Here is a 6,075-nt window from a genome sequence, read left to right as displayed (position 1 = left end):
TTAATGTGCGGAACTTCCAAAATATGTGCGGAACTTCCTCTAAATCTGTGATAAATACTCCTTTCAGAGAAAATCCGGTTAGACTATTGCTTGGACGCAGACTTGTTTATTGGAGTTTCCAGCACGCAGTTTCCACTCAGCCGGACTTGGGAAGTAAATCGTTGGGATGCTGGGGCTGTTAACCAAACTTCATCATCCTCGCTTCGTGCGCATGCAGCCAGCGTCACTGGAGATACTCGGTGTCGCCAGAAAGGTAGTTAGTTTCCGAGAACTGAACTTCACACAGACATCAGTGAGCCCCCTGGACAATACCACAGAGAGCGAGACATGACAAGGCAGAACGAGGAAGGAGCGAATGTAAGGGAGGCCTGTCACCGGTCATGTCTGTTCCTTGCTCTGAAATAAGTCCTTGAAAAGACGAAACTTGATTAGGGTTTGTTGTTGACGGAAGAGGAGAGAAGAAGACCCTGTTTATTTCGATCACCCAAACCATTTATTTCAACCGTCGGCAAATACAATATGGCTTCACTCTGTTTCATGCTTCCGGGATATATGTACCTGTATACAGCTCTTCCCTGTTCTGCTAATGTGATTTATCGACAGTCATTCGTGATTTTAGCTCTCTGTCTGGGTTGGACTTTGTTAAAAGCCCAACTGCCGGAGGCTGTTATTCGGCCACAAGAAACTATATAGGCCTATTAATTGAGAGCGAGTATGAGGGGAATCGGACCAAATCAATCAGGTGGAAGAAAACAACTTTCATTTTTGATAGTTTGTACGGAAAGATACATTTCTTAAGATGGCGACCTCCTGGTGGCTACATCATCTGTGGATGCGACTGGTGGAAACGAGTCGGGGGGAAAACGACCTCAATTATTCCACGTGGAGCACGATCCTGTTACTCACCCGGAGGGAAGCAAAACGTGTACGAAACATGAAACAATAACATCCCCGTTCAGCCTTCGAGGACCTTGATCTGGCCGGCGTAAAAATGTGGTCCCTAAAAACTCGATTACATGTATAAATACATGTATAAGATATAACCCTTCGATATTCCTCAACAGAATATTGATGTGCATGATTTCACTCAGGGCAAACATTGACGAGATAATGTCGGTGAATTCTTATGGATTGAACCCATCAGGATATTGACTGACCTTCGAGTTCATTTTTTCCCGGACAATCCCTCGACATAGTAACATGGCGTGCGATCCGTATTAAAATAATCTTGAATGTCAGGGACATTATCTTTCACTTCCCCCCTTTTCCATTGTCTTTTACCTTAAATCCATTTTTTTCAAGGGGACCCCGAGGGATCTATTTCTATTCCCGCCTTTTCTCTGTACTTTAGAACGAGAGCCATTCCGAAATCTCAGCACCAAGACATTTTCCACTGAGTGGCGCCGGAGACACAACTCGTGTTCTGTAATTCTATTTCTCGCAGGCAAATGACATTAATTGGCTCGACAGCCAGAAAATCGAGTCTTGCATTCGGGTGTGCGCCGGGGAGAACACGTCGGCTATACCCCGCCGGCGAGGCAGGTGTTAATCCATCGCTCGTCTTATCCACGCGTTACCTCTCCCCAAGGTCACACACCCGATTATCAAACTTCTTCAAATATAGCTCTCTCTCTTTCTTTCTCTCTCAAAAAGATCTGCAGTGTTCTGTAATAAATGCCACATCGATTTGTAGGGGGCCAATGCGGCCTGGGCCTGCGGCTCAAGTTTTTATCTCCTTTTCGACGGGTTTCATCGTTTCAGCGGTTTGCAGATATGCAGACGCCAGCATGCGGATGTGACCCGCGGGCTCTTGTCGAGATGTCTTGAGCACCCGTGAAACTCAATCCGGACCCGCTCGGAAAATCCGTCGATAATGAAGTCGTTAATAAAGCTGCATAATTTGGTGCTTTTGCCGTGGAATTTAGAACTGCACTCTGTGCTCACGCATAGGCATATAAGAGGAAATTAGACTGAACTGCACGGACTTAATTGCTGCATCCATCGTAATTGCTCTGAGCAATGTCCGCCAGGGGTTACCAATGTTCGCAGTATTTCACTTAATCGTGATCAAGAAGCTGCCTGAAACACAGCTGGATGTAGACGAGCACTACTCGAAGAGCTTCTCATTCGGATGGGGAAAATAAGATTGGATTCTTAAGCACTGCTTAAAACAGAATATCTGCATCGAGATGACTTGGCTTAAACGATGATTTTAGTTTAGAAACTGTACTGTGCTGAGGAGTGATAACATTATTGGCTTATTCACTGGCTCTGACTTTTGTCCAATTCCTCGGCAAATAAGGTGGAACCCGTAAAGGTCTGTGTCTTTAAAGCACTCCTCTCCCGTCCCAGGGGAAGGCCTACTAATAATCCTCGCTAATGTTTCGCATTCTCTTTTATTACAATCGATCACCCCGCCAGAGGAAATTTTCGGGAAACAGATATCGGGAATGTAAATTTGCTGTGACGCCTTCAAAGCCAATATACCTGTATAAAAATGGGGGGGGGGGACAACTCATCGCTTCGCCGAACCCCGCCCACTCGGCCTTTCAGGGGATGACAGATTCAGTGCCAACTGTTTGTGAGTGAAATCCTTCCTCCAGACCTGCTGACAGCCAGGACATAAAACACCCAGCCAACGAAAGGTTTGGGTATTCACGACAGGGAGCTTCTCAGAATTGCAGTCTAAGACCAGAGATTTACTGTCAATATGACTATGCAAACGTCCAAGATTATACCCAGGGCAAGCCATGCCTTAGCCCCACCCGTTGGGTTGTAGCACAACTACGCAACGTGCTGTCCGAACATCCGCGTAATTTTGTTCTGAAAGCCTCTGGTTGCCCTTTCGATTTATGGAACGGTATCCTTATTTATAATGCATCAGATTCGTGCACAAGATTATAAGGATCACAAAGTATTGTAAAAAATATTTTATAAGGAAAATCGATGGTACCAAATTTACGGCACAATTGCATTCCTTTTCCCTAAAATGCTACTTTCATTTACTGGAATCTAATACAGCTACCAAAAGGCGACAGGAATAGAGATAAAACTTAATAAAATAAACTTCATAGGTTGGGGTTTATTTAAAAACCTAAACCGACCTTTCTTTTTCTGTACACACTCTTTGTTTGTACGCAGTTGTTCCCTCAGCTCACTGATTATAAAAATGTCTCGGGCTGAATTGATTACATTGGTCATCGTCCCCAGGGCGCATACCGATCCAGCCTGAGCAGACCTTGAACTAATAACGGCACTCGGAGCTTTTCTCTTCCATCATTTTCGCTCGTGTGATTTGCAGAGGGACGGACAGCTGTCCTTTTCCGGGATGCGGCAATAAACTGGAAAGAAAATTTTGCCTTTTGTGCTCATCTGGGCAAATCCGTCGGCAATGAACAGGGCCTTCCGCCATGATGACATTAAGAGCCGTCGGCGTGACTGCTCTGTGTGAGATGCGCGAGCCAATGGCAGGCTTCCTCCGCAATCTCACAAAGTTGGGCAAATTTTCTGTCACAAATAAATGCCAAATCGTTTCAGTTATTCATATCATTATTTACTGATCTGAGTTGAACACCCTTCATTGTCTCTTTGACATCGAGAGGCAATTAGTTGAACGTAACGATTCCCTTTAAAAATTCTGTTCAACCTGCAATGAGGTTAGACAAGGCTTGTTAGGCCTCGGCATGTAGGAGCAAGACGAAATGTACACTTCAGGATTTGTGAAGATATCGTGAATCACTCTCGCAATTCTCACATGGTAAAGATTATTTTGTGAGTCTGGAAGATTATGTCTTCGTTCGGCGCCTTCATATACAGTAATATGTACGTTTCGACACAGTGACCAGGCTATTTCCTGACTCATGAGGGCGCTATAGCTAAAACGTCAGCGTACAGAAAGATAGGAAAAACGACGGAGAGAAACCAGTCCCACTGATTATTTTTCATTCGGATGGCAAAAGTGCAGCATACCTGACAATCAAAGCCTATGCTAGGGTTAAGAAAACTTCCTGGCTCCAAGACTACTTACAGTTTTATTGTACCATAACAACAGCTCCCCCGCGTGTTGATCGGGATCATAGTATTCGTTGTCGCTCGAAATGAAAGCAAAACGCCACAAAGTCACAACGACAATATTTAGCCAGAGCTGTCATAAGGACCTCAGAGAACCGATCCAGTACTACTCTAGGCATGAACAAATACACTCATAACATTTCTAGCCAAAAATAGCACAGGCTGTTGAATCCAATCCAATCGGGAAACCACTAAAAAAAAACCATAGCAGCTCAGCTCAACTATTCCTAAGGCCCGATCGGATTTCATATTTTTCTTCAGGACAAGCAGTCGTCAGTCATCTCAGGAAGTATAATGTGCAATAAGCAGTGTGTTGTATCACCATCTCTAGAGCACCGTTGAAGTATAAAAAAACAACCGATGATGACTCTGGCGCGGTAACCGAATTATGCAACGGTTGTTTTCTGGTCACGTTCGAGCCGTGCAACCACGCCGTTAACTGTGATCCTGGCTGAAGATGAAATTTCTCGGTTGCCGAGACAACTTCCTGATCTGGAGTTCAAAGGGGAAGTCTGGAGGCTTGTTCGAATGGCATCTCGCTCCTCTAGCCTGATCGCTGTGTTATTTGACCTTCTTGTCTCCTTCTAGCTTGCAAGTTTTAAGCTCCTTCGGATGTTTCCATAAAGCCGAAGAATCTTTTTAACTGTGCAAAACCGCCTTGCAGGCCTTATACGTGTACATGTAAAATTGGCAAAGTACCTCCCATAACACGAACTCTTCGGAGAAATTGAAAGTAATTCTGAATTGATGAACAAGAATAAATATATGGATCTCAAAAACAAAGAAGCAAGTCTTGCACGGGGAAACAAAACACTTGACGCGGGTAAGTATACAGCACAGGGTCCACAAACAAAATGCAGTCGGAGCGACAATTTCAAGGCATCTTCACCGATCAGGTTCGGTCGCCAGTAACAAGACGACTCCTACGCCTGACGACCTGACCCTGGGACTGTTTTCAGTGACGGCTGAGCAGTTTCGGATCAGGGCAAATTTGTGATGCCTCATATCTTGAAGAAGTTATAAGAAATGAACCTGGAAGAGGCTGAAGGAGAGCTTTTTTTTAATAAAAAAACGAGGAAGAAAAGAACGGGAACTTTTCGGTGACAATGATGTAACTGTTGAAAGACAGAGACGCATTAGCGATGGGAGAGGAGGCGTTACACGAAATTGTTAAGTCAAGCCGCAAACCTTACCCCCCCCGGCAAAAAAAGCAAACCTCTGCTCTGCCTCGGAGATGACTTCGTCTCTTGTTCTACAATAATTTGAACTTCTGAATTATGTGGTTTCCCGCAAATTTTCACTCAGTTTTCGTTCAAATTCATGAAAGGGTATCTTCATCTCGAGTAGACTAGAATGCATAAATACTAGGATAGATGTGGTGGCTGGTCATTCCGAACAGTGATGGTCGATCTTTTTCAATTTTGTCCATTCCAGTTTGCCTCACCTGATGATCATGTAAATAATCGATTTCAAGTATATTTTACTCGAATTCGTTGGGTGCACAACAGTGCAAACACGTATTTGGCACGAAATTTAACTGATTATGAATTTGAACGAAAAATGTTTTACAATTGTGCAGGAAAACATGCAGAACCAAGTCTTAAGTTTTAAACTGAAGTCTCCAGAACCCTTTAAGCCAAAGAGACGAAGCCAGGATTTGGAAACTCGCCTCACGATTCCTACGCACGAATTGATTAAACCAGATGAAAACAATCTAACACTCCACTGCCAGTCCCACCTTTAAATAGAAGAAATTGACTTAACATTTAGATAATAAATCAGTGCATTAATTTCAGTTGTTTCTGGCAACTTCATCCTTCAGGGACGAGCAACCATCCAAGACTGGTCGAGCTCCGGCACGGATTCGGCACGGAGGCTGAACGTGCACAGAATCTCATTGGAGCGCGGTCAAAGCAACATAAATCCCCGTACCAATTAGCGCATGTCAGTGGGTTAAAAGTAAGCAGAATGGTATTTTGTTAGACCTCTTGAATGAATAACAGG

This window comes from Acanthaster planci, linkage group LG06 (genome assembly GCF_054643075.1).
Source record: "Acanthaster planci isolate LZ-2023a linkage group LG06, COTS_SCS, whole genome shotgun sequence".
Lineage (NCBI taxonomy): Eukaryota > Metazoa > Echinodermata > Asteroidea > Valvatida > Acanthasteridae > Acanthaster > Acanthaster planci.
Note: the sequence above shows the minus strand (reverse complement) of the source record.